This window comes from Oryx dammah, unplaced genomic scaffold (assembly GCF_014754425.2).
Source record: "Oryx dammah isolate SB20612 unplaced genomic scaffold, SCBI_Odam_1.1 HiC_scaffold_14, whole genome shotgun sequence".
NCBI lineage: Eukaryota > Metazoa > Chordata > Mammalia > Artiodactyla > Bovidae > Oryx > Oryx dammah.
Window position 1 is genome coordinate 13,830,387 of NW_024070198.1, and position 17,588 is coordinate 13,847,974.

General features: G+C 38.4%; 1 protein-coding gene across 7 annotated transcripts in view; it reads left to right on the forward strand.

Annotated features, from left to right (window-relative positions):
- EXOC6 (exocyst complex component 6) overlaps nt 1–17,588 on the forward strand; it is a 195,064-nt gene that overhangs the window by 142,179 nt on the left and 35,297 nt on the right. The window lies entirely within an intron of this gene.

The following is a 17,588-nucleotide window of genomic DNA, read 5'->3' on the forward strand; positions in this document are numbered from 1 at the left end:
ATTAAAAAGAGTATATAGGCTCAATTATTCATTACATTTATCAATCATTTATTACATGAAAAAATACAGAGTTTTTAAAGACTCACTGCCGTGGTGGATTCATGTCAATGTATGGCAAAACCAATACAGAATTGTAAAGTAAAATAAAAGAAAAAAGAAAGAAAAAATAAATAAATAAATAAAGACTCACTGATTTCCTTCAAAAAAAGAGAAATACTAATCTACAAAGCAAAAGAAAGATAGTTTTTCCCTACAGAAGAGAAGAACCCATTTTCTTTTCTTAGAAAGCATTTCTAATTTTCTCAAATTAGAAAGCCTTTATTATATTTCTTTCTCAAAATAAAACTGTCATTTACAAGGTGATATTTATTGTATTTACTAAAATATTTACCTAAGGAAATGGCAATCCACTCTAGTACTATTGCATGGAAAATCCCATGAACAGAAGAGCCTGGTAGGCTACAGTCCATGGGGTCGCAAAGAGTCGGACACGACTGAGCAACTTCACTTCAACTTCACTTCACTTCAGAATGTTTCTAGCCTCTCTGTCTCTTTCTCTCCTGCATGCGTGTGCTCTTTCTCTCTCTCTCCCTCTCTCTCTCCCCCTCTCCCACTCACTCCTCCACTCTCTTCCCTTCAAATCTTTGGGTTGGCATGCCCTCACGCTTCGAGGATGTATTATCTTCTAAATAAAATAGAGCTGTAACACTGAAAAAAAAAAATGTTTCTAGGGACTTCCCTGGTGGTCCAGTGGCCAAGATTCTGCATTCCCAATACAGAGGTCACAGGTTTAATCCCTGATCAGGGAACTAGATCCCACATACCACAACTAAAGATCCTACATACAGCCACTAAGAGCTGGCACAGCCAAATAAATGTATATTAAAAAATAAAATTGTTTCAGGAACTTCCCTGGTGGTCCAATGGTTAAGAATCTGCTTGCCAGTGCAGGGGCCACGGGTTCGATCCCTGATCTAAAAAGATAGTACATGCTGTGGAGCAACTATGCCTGTGTGCCAAAGCTACTGTAGCCTACACGCTCTAGAGCCAGTGCTCTGCAACAAAAGAAGCATCTCAGTGAGAAGCTGGAGCACCACAACTAGAGAGTAGCCCCTGCTCATTGCAACTAGAGAAAGCCCAAGTACAGCAAGACCCAGCCAAAAATAAATGCATAAATAAATAAAATTTTAAAAGTTTCTAACTCAAAGCAATTGTTGATTCATTCTACAAATAGTTTGAAACTGATTTCTTAAAAGTCTTTAAAAGCTATCTTACAGGGGAATTCCCAGGTGGTTCAATGATTGGGACTCTATGTTTTTCACTATGGATGGCTCTGGTTCAATCCCTGGTAGGGACCTAAGGCCCCACAAGCCATGCTGTGTGCCAAAAGAATAAAAAAAAAAAAAAAGCTGTCTTATGAGATCATTTCAGTATAATACTCATATAAACTTTTATATAAGTATTGCTTGAGGCATTTCAGAATATTGATAATTGGGTCATTGAACCCTTTATTGGCATTTGGTTGTGTCTGCTCAATTAGATATTTGTTCAGAAATGGAAATTACTATTTGGTTAGGCAGCTTTAGGTACCTAGATTTTTGCTCTGTTCTCTTACCTCTCCTTGAAGAGCAAGCCTAACTCTACTTAGAAAAAGCACATAAACACACAGCTTTGCCTCTTTGTCCCATCACAGGACACTTTCTCCCATTTGTTACTTATTTGGGTGGAGTTACTGAGGGCTTCTTTTAAAACACTGATGTTTTCTTAAAAGGCTAATCTCTTAGAAGAAATTATACAAAACTGTAAGGTCTAACTCAGTTAAAGATGTCCAGGATCAGGTGCAAAAGGGATAAACCCTAGCCTGATGAGGGCCAAAGTTCTGGTACTATAGATACAGAAAGGGAGAAACTAGGACTTAAAGACAAATCACAGCGGATAACTCAGCTTCCTATAAGGTTATGCCTGTGGTTGACTGTGCTCCTTAATACTTACCAAGTATTTGTTGTTGTTCAGTCCCTCATTTGTGTCCTACTCATTGCAACTCCATGGACTGCAACACGCCAGGCTTCCCTGTCCTTCACCATCCCCTGGAGCTTGCTTAAACTCATGTCTATTGAGTCAGTGATGCCATCCAACCATCTCATCCTCTGTCGTCCCCTTCTCCTTCTGCCTTCTATCTTTCCCAGCATCAGGGTCTTTTCCAGTGAGTTGGCTGTTTGCGTCAGCTGGCCAAAGTATTGGAGGTTCAGCTTCAGCATCAGTCCTTCCAGTGACTGTTTAGGGTTGATTTCCTTTAGGATTGATTGGTTTGATCTCCTTGCAGTCCAAGGGACTCTCAAGAGTCTTCTCCAACACCACAATTCAGAAGCATCAGTTCTTTGGCACTTAGTTGTCTTTATGGTCCAACTGTCACATCTATACATGACTGCTGGAAAAATTGTAGCTTTGACTATATGGACCTTTGTTGGTGAAGTGATGTCTCTGCTTTTTACTGTGCTGTCTAGGTTTGTTATAGTTTTTCTTCCAAGGAGCCAAGTGTCTTTTAATTTCATGGCTGCAGTCACCATCTGCATTGATTTTGGAGCCCAAGAAAATAAAGTCTTTCACTGTTTCCATTGTTTCCCCATCTATATGCATGAAGTAATGAGACCAGATCATTATTTAATACAGTATCAGGCATTCGGTAATCATTGAACAAATAAAAATTGACATTCCATTTTTTCCCACTTTGGCCACCTCATGAGGCTTGTGGGATCTCGGTTCCCCAACCAAGGATCAAACCTGGGCCCCTGGCATTGGAAGCTCAGAGTCCTATCCACTAGACCACCAGAGGATTACAACACTCCTTCTGGTACAAAAAGAACTCATGACTTCTTGTGACTGATATGTAAATCACTTAAACATGGAACTTAGCTTTCTCCAATAGTATGTTCGGAGAATTTTAGTTTTCATCCCACTATTAATTTCTTTATTTGGCTATGCCACACAGCTTGCAGGATCTTGGTGGCCTGACCAGGGATTGAACCAAGACCCCTTGGTTTGTAGTAGAAGCTTAGAGTCCTATCCTCTGGACTGCCAGGGAATTCCCTTCATGCTTATTTTAAATAGTTTTTGTTTGTCTGTTTTTAATCTGGAAGAAAGCAGTTTTTAAAAATGCAAAGTTTATTTTTAGTATTGATGCCATGTGTATGCTTTCTACATGTCAGGGCAGGGGAAGGAAAGGAAACAGAAACAGGAAAAGGAATTTGGTTAGGTAAGAGGAAGGCTAGAATGTATGGTAAACTTGTGAAGAGAAGGAATATGGATGCCTTAGGAATCAACTAGGATATGGAGAAAATGGGCAGATAGTTTAAATGTAGAATCCTAGAAGTAAATGATGATTGAGTTTCGCCATCTTCCTGGTAATACACATTCACATACTTCCCGACTTTGAAACACTGTGAAATAATGCTGTCGGACTTTCCTGGTGGTCCAGGAGCTAAGACTCCATGCTCCCGGTGCAGAGGGACTGGTTTCGATCCCTGATCAGGAACTAGAACCCGTATGCCACAACTAAAGACCATGCACAGCCAAATAAATATTTTTAAAAAGAAATAAATGAAAATAACCCTGTCAAGTAGTTGTCCAGCTATTCCTTGAACATTTAATTTGGGAGATAACTACTCTTCAAAAAGTGAGTTTCTATTTACTATATTACTGTATCATTTTCTTACATTGAGCTGAAATATCATTTTCTCTAAACTTCTCCTCATGAAACCTAGTTCTGCCTTAGGGCTAGAGTCACCACTAGTCCATATTGTGCCTTTGGGCAAATTAGAAAAGGTATTCTCACTGAAAGGGAAAAGTATTCCAGTATTGTTCTCTTTATAGGAATGAGAAAAAAGTTTACCCCTTTTCCAGTTGGACTCTCTGATCAAGGCACATGACTTATCAGTTCAGTTCAGTCGCTCAGTCATGTCTGACTCTTTGCAACCCCATGGACTACAGCACCCCAGGCCTCCCTGTCCATCACCAACTGCTGGAGTTCACCCGAATTCATGTCCGTTGAGTCGGTGGTGCCATCCAATTATATCATCCTCTGTCGTCCCCTTCTCCTGCCTTCAGTATTTCCCAGCATCAGGGTCTTCTCAAATGAGTCGGCTCTTCGCATCAGGTGGCCAAAGTATTGGAGTTTCAGCTTCAATATCAGTCCTTCCAATGACCAGGACTGATCTCCTTTAGGATGGACTGGTTATCTTCATGCAGTTCAAGGGATTCCGAAGAGTCTTCTCTAGCACCTCAGTTCAAAAGCATTAATCCTTCGGCGCCCAGGTTTCTTTCTAGTCCAACTCTCACATCCATACATGACTACTGGAAAAACCATAGCCTTGACTAGATGGACCTTTGTTGGCAAAGTAATGTCTCTGCTTTTTAATATGCTGTCTAGGTTGGTCATAACTCCTTCCAAGGAGTAAGCGTCTTTTAATTTCATGGCTGCAGTCACTATCTGCAGTGATTTTGGAGCCCAAAAAGATAAAGTCTGCCACTGTTTCCACTGTTTCCCCATCTATTTGCCATGAAGTGATGGGACCAGATGCCATGATCTTCGTTTTCTGAATGTTGAGCTTTAAGCCGACTTTTTCACTCTCCTCTTTCACTTTCATCAAGAGGCTCTTTAGTTCTCCTTCATTTTTCTGCCATAAGGGTGGTGTTATCTGCATATCTGAGGTTATTGATATTTCTCCCAGCAATCTTGATTCCAGCTTGTGCTTCATCCAGCCCAGCATTTCTCATGATGTACTCTGCATATAAGTTAAATAAGCAGGGTGACAATATATAGCCTTGATGTACTCTTTTTCCTATTTGGAAACAGTGTGTTGTTCCATGTCCAGTTCTAACTGTTGCTTCCTGACCTGCATACAGGTATCTCAAGAGGCATGTCAAGTGGTCTGGTATTTCCCTCTCCTTCAGAATTTTCCACAGTTTATTGTGATCCACACAAAAGCTTTGGCATAGTCAATAAAGCAAAAGTAGATGTTTTTCTGGAACTCTCTTGCTCTTTTGATGATCCAGCGGATGTTGGCAATTTGATGTCTGGTTCCTCTGCCTTTTCTAAAACCAGCTTGAACACCTGGAAGTTCACGGTGCACATATTGTTGAAGCCTGGCTTGGAGAATTTAAAGCATCACTTTACTAGCATGTGAGATGAATGCAATTGTGTGGTAGTTTGAGCATTCTTTGGCATTGCCTTTCTTGGAGATTGGAATGAAAACTGATCTTTTCCAGTCCTGTGGCCACTGCTGAGTTTTCCGAATGTGCTGGCATACTGAGTGCAGCACTTTCACAGCATCATCTTTTAGGTTTTGAAACAGCTCAACTGGAATTCCACCAGTGTAGCACTACTCAAGACAGAAGGAGCATGGTGGAGAGTTCTGACAAAATAAGATCCCCTGGAGAAGGCAGTAGCAAACCACTTTAGTATTCTTACCTTGAGAACCCCATGAACAGTATGAAAAAGCCAAAAGATAGGACACTGAAAGATGAACTACCCAGGTTGATAGGTGCCCAGCATGCTGCTGGATATCAGTGGAGAAATAACTCCAGAAAGAATGAAGGGATGGAGCCAAAGCAAAAACAACACCCAGTTGTGGATGTAACCGGTGACAGAAGCATGGTCCAATGCTGTAAAGAGCAATATTCCATAGGAACCTGGAATGTCAGGTCCATGAATCAAGGCAAATTGGAAGTGGTCAAATGGGAGATGGCAAGAGTGAATATCAACATTTTCAGAGTCAGCAAACTAAAATGGACTGGAATGGGTGAATTTAACTCAGATGACCATTATATTGACTACTGTGGGCAAAAATCCCTTGGAAGAAATGGAGTAGCCATCATAGTCAACAAAAGAGTCTGAAATGCAGTACTTGGATGCAGTCTCAAAAACGACAGAATGACCTCTGTTCGTTTCCAAGGCAAACCATTCAATATCACAGTAATCCAAGTCTGTGCCCTGACCAGTAATGCTTAAGAAGCTGAAGTTGAACAGTTTTATGAAGACCCACAAGACCTTTTAGAACTAACACCCAAAAAAGATATCCTTTTCATTTTAGGGACTGGAATGCAAAAGTAGGTAGTCAAGAAACACCTGGAGTAACAGGCAAATTTGGCCTTGGAATACAGAATGAAACAGGGCAAAGCTGATAGAGTTTTGCCAAGAGAACTCACTGGTCATAGCAAACACCCTCTTGCAACAACACAAGTGAAGACTCTACACATGGACATTACCAGATGGTCAGTACTGAAATCAGATTGATTATATTCTTTGCAGCCAAATATGGAGAACCTCTATACAGTCAGTGAAAACAAGACCAGGAGCTGACTGTGGCTCGGATCATGAACTCCTTATTGCCAAATTCAGACTGAAATTGAAGAAAGTGGGGAAAACCACTAGACCATTCAGGTATGACCTAAATCAAATCCCTTATGATTATACAGTAGAAATGAGAAATAGATTTAAGGGATTAGATCTGATAGACAGGACGGAGGTTCATGACATTGTACAGGAGACAGGGATCAAGACCATCCCCAAGAAAAAGAAATGCAAAAAAAGCAAAATGGCTGTCTGAGGAGGCCTTACAAATAGTTGTGAAAAGAAGAGAAGCCAAAAGTAAAGGAGAAAAGGAAAGATATACCCATTTGAATGCAGAGTTCCAAAGAATAGCAAGGAGAGATAAGAAAGCTTTCCTCAGTGATCAATGCAAAGAAATAGAGGAAAACAATAGAATGAGAAAGACTAGAGATCTCTTCAAGAAAATGAGAGATACCAAGGGAACATTTCATGCAAAGATGGGCTCGATAAAGGACAGAAATGATATGGACCTAACAGAAGCAGAAGATATTTAGAAGAGGTGGCAAGAATACACAGAACTGTACAAAAGGGATCTTCATGACCCAGATAATCATGATGGTATGATCACTCACCTAGAGTCAGACATCCTGGAATGTGAAGTCAAATGGGTCTTAGGAAGCATCACTACGAACAAAGCTAGTGGAGGTGATGAAATTCCAGCTGAGCTATCTCAAATCCTAAAAGATTATGCTGTGAACGTGCTGCACTCAATATGCTAGCAATTCTTGGCACAGGATATAGCAATTTCTTTTTTAATAAGTCTTTCAAGTGATATTGATGCACAGTAAGGTTTGAGAACCACATTATATGGATCTACCTGTTCATATTGACTTAGATCCATTATTCAGAATCTTGTGGGTGTCTTTAGATTTCTTTAGCCAGTTGCTAATTCCCTAGTTGAATTTAACTCATAGTTTTGAATCTAAGTCGTAAGTCAAAGTTATGAGTGCCTTTGCTGGATGCCTTGCTGGTCTATAGGAATAATAATGGCCATTGAGTTTTCCTCATCTTTGAGTTTTAATTACTTTTTCAAAGAAGAAAATGTTATTGCTCTGATTCCTTGTAGGTCCATATTAATTCATAGTTATTTCTTTCCCTTCAAAAGGTTCAGAAATTATTACTTAAAAGTCTGTGACTGGTTTGTGGGATTAACACAAAATCCTACTAGTCTGTTTTATGCTAGTAAGAAATCCAGAGTCCAAGAAAGTCAGACAGCAGAGATCAGGACCTAGATATCATAAACCACCAAAGATCCTGGGCACCTCAAGAAACTCAGTCAAAAGATTTTGTTTTTTTTTTAAAGATTTTAAACAATAAGAGGTGACCATCAAATCTAAGCATCAGGAATGGCCTTTGTTTTGAATTAAATGTTCCTTTTATTTAGTTTGATTATTTTTCCATCCTTATTACTTTGTAGAAACATTATATATATATTTCCTAGGCCTTAAAATGTCGCTCTGCAGGTAGAAACAAATAGCACAACCAGCTGAAGCTGGGGAGGTAGAAAGTTAGAATAATTCAGTTTCTCATGTCATTCAGCCATTATGCTTTTAGTTGTTGTTTCGTGATTCATCCGTGTGCTCACTTATTTTTTCAAATATGTTTGTGCCCTTTTCCCTGGTATTTCTTGTGACACACAGACTTCTCAGGTTTTAAACTGGCTTGAGCTCAAATTTCAGTCTGTAACTGAATTTTTTCCTTGTAGAGTCAACTAGTTTTTTTGGAAAGATTCATTTAATCAGATGTTTCATGGGAACCTATTACCTGTTATTACTGGGAAATAAAGAAGATGAATCAGGTTTCAAAGATCTCACATACTGGATGGGGAGAAAACAGACACGTAAATAGCTATAGTAGAACATAAATTCTTTATAGAAGTAAATATTACTTGAAGAGAGGGAGCAATTAATTATACATGCCATGGGATTGAAAAGATTGACTATCATGGAAGTGAAATTTGAGAGTCTTAAAGGATGAGTATGATTTCATCAAAAGCAAGGAAGGGCATTCTGAACAGGGCAATGGCATAGGCAAAAGCACTGCTGGGATTTCCCTGGTGGGACAGTGAGTAAGAATCCAGCTGGTAATGCAGGGGACATGGATTTGATCCCTGGTCCAGGAAGATTCGACATTCCGTGGAGCAACTAAAGCCTGTGCACTCTAGAGCCCATGAGTTGCAGCTTCTGAGCCCAAGTGCTATAACCACTGAAACCCGTGCGCGTAGAGCCTGTGCTTTACAACAAGGAAAGCCACTGCAATGAGAAGCCTCTGCACAGCAACGAAGAGTGGCCCTTACTCACAGCAGCTAGAGAAAGCCCGTGTGCAGCAACAAAAACCCAACACAGCCATGAATAAATAAGTAAAAATTAAAACAGTTTTCTAAAAAGCACTGTGATGAGAGAATGCTTACGGAATCTTCATACAGGCTTTTGTAGCTAGACTATAAGATGCATGATTGAAAGTTTTGAAAGATATGGCTGAAGAAACTTAGACTTCTGAACGCTTGGATTTTAGTTAATAAGCAATAGTGATACATTGAAACTTTTTAATAAAGACTAGGACATGGTAAAATTTATATTATAGAAAGTTAACTCTATCGTGTGGAAATTAAACTGAAATGAGAGAGGTACTGCAAGTAGGAAGACCTTTTAAAAGACTATTGAACATTTTTGTATGAAGGATAGAAAGAACTTGACTTTGGGCAGTAGGAATGAAGACAAGAAAATGGATTCCAAACATTTTGAAGGTGGGAGTACATAAAGATAGTAAATAAATAAATTTGATATGAATTAGGTGGTTAGAATCAGAGACTCTCCTAGTGGAAGAGACCTGAGAATGCATCCCATGTTTGGGGTGGGTGGTATGAAGAGCGGAAGAAAAGAAGAAAAGATGAGGAAGGGTAAGAAAAGAGGGGAAAGAGAAGAGATACAATCATATAGGATAGAAGTTAAGTTCAATATAGAATTTATAATTGTCGGCACCCTGCAGAATGCTGTGCTCACAGAGTATCTGTTGCATAAATGAACAAATTAACAAATCAAGAAGTCTCTATAGCCTACATTTACTTTTCTAGAGTCTCCTAACTTTGTTATCAAAAAGGACAAGGACTTCCCTGGAGATCCAGTGGACTTCCACTGCAGATGGCATGGGCTTGATCCTTGGTCATGTGGAGCCAATATCCTGTGTGCCTCTCGTCACAGCCAAAAATAAATAAATGAATAAATAAAATGCTGCTTTTTTGGGGTAAAAAGTTAAGGCCAGTTGATGCTGCTGTACTTCTTTTCAAGACCATTCAACTTTTTGGTATATACATAGCTGATCATTTACGAAATTCTTCACATATTTGATGACTATGTTTAAATGACCGTTTAACTTCATCTGCTGTGAACTGAGCATTCATAATTTCTTTAGTATTTTCTTGTAGAATTATTTTCATTCCCCTTTCAGTCATTTATCTTCAGGTCTTTTTCTGTTGTTGTTCTTGAAAATACCATGGACAGGGGAGCCTGGCGGGCTACAGTCCATGGGGTCATGAAGAGTCAGATATAACTGAGTGTGCATGTACACACACACATACTCAGGTCAGGGACTTGATAAAATGTCTGAGTTAGGGATGAAATCATGTGAACTTATATAGAACTTTTCTTCCCCTTCAGTTCAGTTAAGTTCAGTTCAGTTGCTCAGTCGTGTCCGACTCTTTGCAGCATGAACTGCAGCACGCTAGGCCTCCCTGTCCATCACCAACTCCTGGAGTTTACCCAAACTCATGACCATTGAGTCAGTGATGCCATCCAACTATCTCATCCTCTGTAATTCCCTTCTCCTCCCGCCCTCAGTCTTTCCCAGCATCAGCGTCTTTTCAAATGAGTCAGCTCTTTGCATCAGGTGGCCAAAGTATTGCAGTTTCAGTTTCAACATCAGTCCTTCCAATGAACAACCAGGACTGATCTCCTCTAGGATGGACTGGTTGTATCTCCTTGCAGTCCAAGGGACTCTGAAGAGGCTTCTCCAACACCACAGTTCAAAAGCATCAGTTCTGTGCTTAGCTTTCTTTATAGTCCCAACTCTCACATCTGTACATGACTACTAGAAAAACCATAGCCTTGACTAGATGGGCCTTTGTTGGCAAAGTAATGTCTCTGCTTTTTAATATGCTGTCTAGGTTGGTCATAACTTTCCTTCCAAGGAGTAAGCGTCTTTTAATTTCATGGCTGCAGTCACCATCTGCAGTGATTTTGGAGCCCCAAAAAATAAAGTCAGCCACTGTTTCCCCATCTATTTGCCATGAAGTGATGGGACCAGATGCCATGATCTTCGTTTTCTGAATGTTGAGCTTTAAGCCAACTTTTTCACTCTCCTCTTTCACTCTCATCAAGAGGCCCTTTAGTTCTTCTTCACTTCCTGCCATAAGGGTGGTGTCATCTGCATATCTGAGGTTATTGATATTTCTCCCAGCAATCTTGATTCCAGCTTGTGCTTCCTCCAGCCCAGCATTTCTCGTGATGTACTCTGCCTATAAGTTAAATAAGCAGGGTGACAATATCCAGCCTTGACATACTCCTTTTCCTATCTGGAACCAGTCTTTTGTTCCATGTCTAGTTCTAACTGTTGCTTCCTGACCTGCATACAGGTTTCTCAAGAGGCAGGTCAGGTGATCTGTTATTCCCATCTCCTTCAGAATTTCCCACAGTTTATTGTGATCCACACAATCAAAGGCTTTGGCATAGTCAATAAAGCAGAAATAGATGTTTTTCTGGAACTCTCTTGCTCTTTTGATGATCCAGTGGATGTTGGCAATTTGATCTCTGGTTTCTCTGCCTTTTCTAAAACCAGCTTGAACATCTGGAAGTTCATGATTCATGTATTGCTGAAGCCTGGCTTGGAGAATTTTGAGCATTACTTTATTAGTGTGTGAGATGAGTGCAATTGTGCAGTAATTTGAGCATTCTTTGGCTTTGCCTTTCTTTGGGACTGGAATGAAAACTGACCTTTTCCACTCCTGTGGCCATTCCTGAGTTTTCCAAATGTGCTGGCATATTGAGTGCAACACTTTCACAGCATCATCTTTTAGGATTTGAGATAGCTCAGCTGGAATTTCATCACCTCCACTAGCTTTGTTCGTAGTGATGCTTCCTAAGACCACTTGACTTCGCATTCCAGAATGTCTGGCTCTAGATGAGTGATCACACCATCGTGATTATCTGGTTTGTGAAGATCTTCTTTGTACAGTTCTTCTGTGCATTCTTGCCACCTCTTCTAAATATCTTCTTCTTCTGTTAGGTCCATACCATTTTTGTCCTTTATTGAGCCCATCTTTGTATGAAATGTTCCCTTCATATCTCTCATTTTCTTGAAGAGATCTCTAGTCTTTCCAATTCTATTGTTTTTTCCTCTATTTCTTTGCACTGATCTAGTCTTAAGATGGTTTGAGCACATGTCAGGAAGTTAAGACCATCATTCTAGTCCTGACTCTGTCTGGATTTGAACAAGTAGCTTTGGTATTTAACAGTTGAGAAGCCCCAATTTTTCCTGTGAAATATTGGATTTGGAATTCATAATTTCCAAAATATATCCTAGGATTCAGAGGTAGTAAAATTTAAGACAAAGAAGAGTATGAATGTCAAAGCCACATATTAATTACTTTCTTCACATCTACAAAGTACTTGGCATTTAGCGGATACAGTGTAAACAAAACAGAAAAGGTCCTAACCCTCTTGGGTTTTAGGCCCAGTGGGAAGACATTCATTTTATGATTGCACAAATAAATATGATTACAAGTTGTTAAATTTTAGAGAAGTAGATGGCACTGTGAGAGTATAAGAAGCAGACCTAATTTAGTTAAAAGGTGGATGGATTGAGAGTATTAGGTAGTGTTTATGCATGAATAAAGTATGTATTTTTTGTTAACTTGACCATAATCAATATTATTAGTATAACTATATGGTTGGAGAAGTCAGGAAGGCATCCATTTGGAACTGCAAATGTAGCCCCCTTCTGAACTACACTGAACCTTTGATCCTGTTACAGATTTTATATGAGTTCCAGAGAAATCACTTCTTAGTTGGAGAAGCATTGCCAAGCTTGGCATGAAGCTGATGTTCTAAGTCTGTGTATGTGCTTTTGTTTTATTAAACACATCATATATTGGATTCCAATATAAGATATCTTACAAATGTAACTGTATAGAGAAAAAAATTAAAATACCCTCTTAAGTTCCTGTAATGGTATCTGAGAAATCCTTCACAACTCTAAAAAAATAACCAAACATTTCCAAAGGATTTGAAGTACCCAGAATAAGACTATACTTCTTCATATGTTTTTTGAGAATGTACTTTTTCATATAATATATTCTACACAAAAATCTAGTTGAGGTCATCAGCTCCTAAGAATTTAACATCTTAAATTCATAAGTACTAGAAAAGCTCCAAGTTAAAGAGCACTGGTATCTTTTTCAATGATGAGTTATTGAAAAATAGATGAATCTCTACATTTGAAGGCCTTGTTTTGTTTTTCATTTGGATAAAGACTTAGCCTACCTCAAAAAACAAACAAACAAAAACCTATAGACTTTTTTGTATGTATGTGGCTAGGATCTCAGGGCCTCTCTTCTAGCCTTGAAAAAGGTCTACACCCCAAAATAAAAGAATTCTGGGAAAATTATGTTGATGGTATGAGGGGATATTTCAGTATCTTTTTTTTTTTTTTTAAGTGAGCTGGATGCTGTTTTATTATTTGCTTACTTGAATTTGTTCCTAGTCTTAATGGCATTTTAAGGTATCAAATTTATCAAATTTGCTCCTTTTCCAAGAAAGGGAGAGGAATAGACACTACTTTATATGAGTGGGGTGACGAATGTACAGGGACATTGGTTCCAGAGGCTTGCCCTCCACCGCTGCCAGCCACATGTAACAGAATATAACAGTCCAGAAATCTCACAAGTCCTCGGACTCCAGGCATGAGTTCTTCACCATTAGGAAAACCACTAGGTGGTGCTCTTCGTCATCCCTTCTCATAACACGTCTGTTCCACAGAGAATACTGTGCCTAGCCAAAGTCTGGGTTCTAACTAGCTACCTTAAATCTTCAGCATAAGAAATGGAGTTATGAGCAATCTCAATAAGCAGACTGTTTGTATTTATATTCAGTCATTTATTTAGTTACAAAATTATTCTATTTCATATGCCCTTGCCTTGTTATCCACAAGCAAAGTTTTGAGATTTTATCTAGCTTAGCCTCCTCATCTTCTTTTTCAGTCTTTTGATCTGTTTACTCTTCTGATTCTGTGGAAATTCTTTCTTCTACTTCCACCCAACCCCTGACAACTTTTCTTACTCTATATAGATTGTTTGCAAATAATCTACATATTATGATAAAGATAACTGTCTGCCTAGGACAAGACTGTTTAAGGATTTATATTTTCATGCCAAAGATAGATACTTACAGCCTGACTTCTTAAGCCATCTTTCCTCCCTCCATACAAACCCTGTACATCTGTGCATAGATCCTAAGGGCAGGAAGGGCATATTTTCCTACTTAAAGTCTTGTTATATTTACAAATAATTAGTGCTTTTTTCCCCTATGTGTATGTGTGCTAAGTTGCTTCAGTCATGTTGGACTGTTTGCGACCTTATGGACTGTAGACTACCAGGCTCCGCTGTCCATGGGATGCTCCAGGCAAGAATGCTGGAATGGGTTGCCATTTCCTTCTCCAGGGGATCTTCCTGACCCAGGGATTGAACCCAGGTCTCCTGCCTTGCAGGCAGATTCTTTACCATGTGAGCTATCAGGGAAGCTCTTTTTTTCCCCCTATAGATACTGTTTATTCTCTTAAAACTTCATAGATTTACAATTTGGAAGGTTTTTTTTTTTTTGTCATTATTACCACAATTTCTCTAGCAGGTGTTATTTTTTGCTTTCAGTTTCATGTAAATTAATGCAGTCTTATCTTCTTCCCAGTTAGACTAATGTAGCAAAGTTTTACCTTACCAATAAGATGACACCTCCCTCTCTAATCTTAGAGAATTTTTAAACTCAGAATCAGTATTAAGTTCCATGTTATAGCAAAAAATAAGAGGAAATGAATATATCATGAAGTTGTTTTGTTTTTAAGAGGAAATAATCAAATTGGAGGCACTAAGAGAAAAAAAAAAAAACAAAGATTTTTACTTTCTTTAGAAAAAAGCAACAAAAAACTTTAGAAAGCTGGGAACCTATTTTTAAATATCTTATTGAAAGACCAAAATCAACATGTGTTTTTAAAAAATACTCTTAATGGTCTGACTAATGACAAAGACAAAGAAATCATATTAGGAAGTAGGTATTATTAAATAAAAATAATAAAAAGCTGGCCCAAGAGAGAAAACAAAGAAAATGACAAAGCATATACAAAATGAGAATCTGGATGAGCCAAGGAGGGATCTGAAAACAAACTAAAGGGATTCCCAAACAAAATTAGTCATCAGTTCTTTAAGAAGTTCATAGCTTGAAATCTATCTCTAGAATTATTGGGACAGCATTTGAATAAATGAATTGTTTGTATTATTCATTCATTCAACACATTTACTGAATATCTCTTGTACACTAGGCACAGAGTATGTGAAGGTTAAAACAAAACCCAAAATCTCTCTTTCTGTGAGCTTCTTGTTTGGTGGATGAACTCACGATTTAGTTTTGGCTGAAGGAAACATTTGGAGTATTCTTACCCACCCTTAATTATTTTGAAATAAATACATGAAATATGCACAGAATGTTCTAGATTTACACTTTCCAGTAGTCATATGGTCTGGTGGGAAAACACAGGTAAACAATGAATTATAAGATAGGAAAACAGGTACTGTAGTTAGGCTGTGTTAGGCGTTGCAGTGAGATCACAGAGGAGGGACCTAACCCAACCTTCAGGGTAATGGACGTCTTCCATTGAAGATGTATGGAACGGTAGGTAGGATAAGTAAGAGTTGCCCACTGAAGAAGAGTAAGGATGCTCCAGGCAGAAGGAGCAGAGGTACTGCGAAAAGAGGTTGTGGCGCATACAAGGAAGTGCATGTGGTTTGGAAGGCGCCCCTACAGAGTGGTAAGAGATCAGTTTAGAGAGATCGGTTATAAAGGACCTTACTTGTCTACTTTATTGGGAAGGTGATGGGGAACCAGTGAAAGGTTTTAAACTATGAAGTGTCACAAATCATATTTACATCTGATATAAATCATACTGGTGAAAGTGGATGGAAAGAGTGCACAAGAAGCAGAGAGACCAAATAGGGAGTATATTTTCGTAATCCAAGCAAGAAATGATGATAGCTTGAATTAAGGTAGATACAGATTCAGACTCAAGATACTGTAGAAGGTTAAAAACAACAGGATTGACTGCATCAGAGTTTTAGAGAAGTAAAGAAAAAGATACAAAGCCTCTTGGCCCTAAGAATAATTTGTGGGAAAGACCTGAGAGCTATAAAGTAATGAATTTCATTTCCATATTGGTTACATAATTAGGAGAGATGGTATATAAGATGAGGCTGAATACTTAATCAGATAATGGATCAATGAATTGAATATCAGGAAATCTGAATTAGCTGTGTGATCCTAGACAAATCAATTTAAACATCCCTGCCCTTTAAAATTAAGAACATGGTGTCTTTAAACTGAGCTTTCAGAGGACTCTTAGAGATATTCCAAAGAGAGTGTCTTTTCTAGCCACAAGACTTTGTGATCCATCATCTACATGCCCTGTTTACTAAGATAAGTTATTATAATGATCAAAGACGATGGTATGTGAGAAAGTGCTTTGTAAGCTATAAAGTACTATATAAATTTATGGTACTATTATAATTTTAAACACTAAGCTCTTTAGTTTAATGCCAAGCATTGGGGCTTATTAAACTATAGTATCTCAAATAGGAATTGAGAGAGCAGAAAACTGACAGATTATTTTCCGTGTAGAAAAATTCTGGAAGATTAAGTAGATAATAATTGAAGTAAAATTGGAATTGAGCTGATTTTTGTGTCTGATATATAAAGTAAGTCTCTTTGTGTGATAGGAGGTCTATGTGTGTGTGTGTCTGTATATATGGTGATGGTAGAAGCTGAGCTAACATTTATAGTCTTGGTTAGAGACAACTAGGGATTAATAGTTAATTGTTACTTGGAAAGAGTAGCCTGAGACTTGCCAAAAAAGCCAACAATATGCTGGATGGTCTTAAGAAAAGAACTTTTTAGATTAAAAAAAAATCTTTACTTTTAAGGTATTAGAATTTTGCATGTTATTTTTCAGTGAAGATCTCATGTTATAAAAGAGAGGTAACCAGTTATCTGGGCCATGGTAGGGGGTGATGGAGTTGTACCAGTATGAAACTATTCTACTTCTTTTCCTTTTTTTGCTGGGCCAGGTCTTAGTTATGGCACATGGGAAATTTGAGCTTTGTTCCAGCAAGCGATCTTTAGTTGCAGCATGCAAACTCTTAATAGTGGCATGTAGGATCTAGTTCCCTGACCAGTGATGGAACCCAGGCCCCCTGTATTGGGAGCTCAGAGTCTTAGCCAACTAAACCACCAGGGAAGTCCCAAAGTTTTCTACTTTCCATTGTGTGAAAAGACAGTGATGTGAGTAAATTATACTAAACAGTGAAAAGTATGGTTAGGTTTGCTGAATGAATCTTAGTTTTCCAGAAATAGGGGGCCTGAGAAAGGTGAATGTAGTCACCCATCTAATGGGCATAGCTGCTTAGTACCGACCTAGCAGAGAACCAGAAGTGGGGAGGAAAATGGTGTAACTCTGAGTAACTAAAAGGTACATATACTCAATGGCATATATAAACTCATTCACATTACTTGTGGGAGAGGATCCTGTTCAGGCTATATTTTCTCTTCCTTTAGGTACTATTCTAGTACAATTAGCTGACTTACCTGCTCAAGAAGATTATAGATGACATAATAAGAGATGAGTGAGAGAGCAGGGAGTAAGAATTTATGTAAAAACCATAAGAGAGAAGGCAGAAAAATTATAAAATATAGATACAAGAACACAGCATTCTGAGCTATTAAATGTAATAGAAAATAGTTAATACTATAGCAGCCCTGGGAATTTATTGTGTAGAATAAAAATTGTTCTTAATGGTTATCAATGAAGAGAATTAAGAAAAGTTTAAATATTATTTAGTATTATTTTTTAAAAAGACATGGAAAGAATTATGATGCAGTTTAAAATTTTA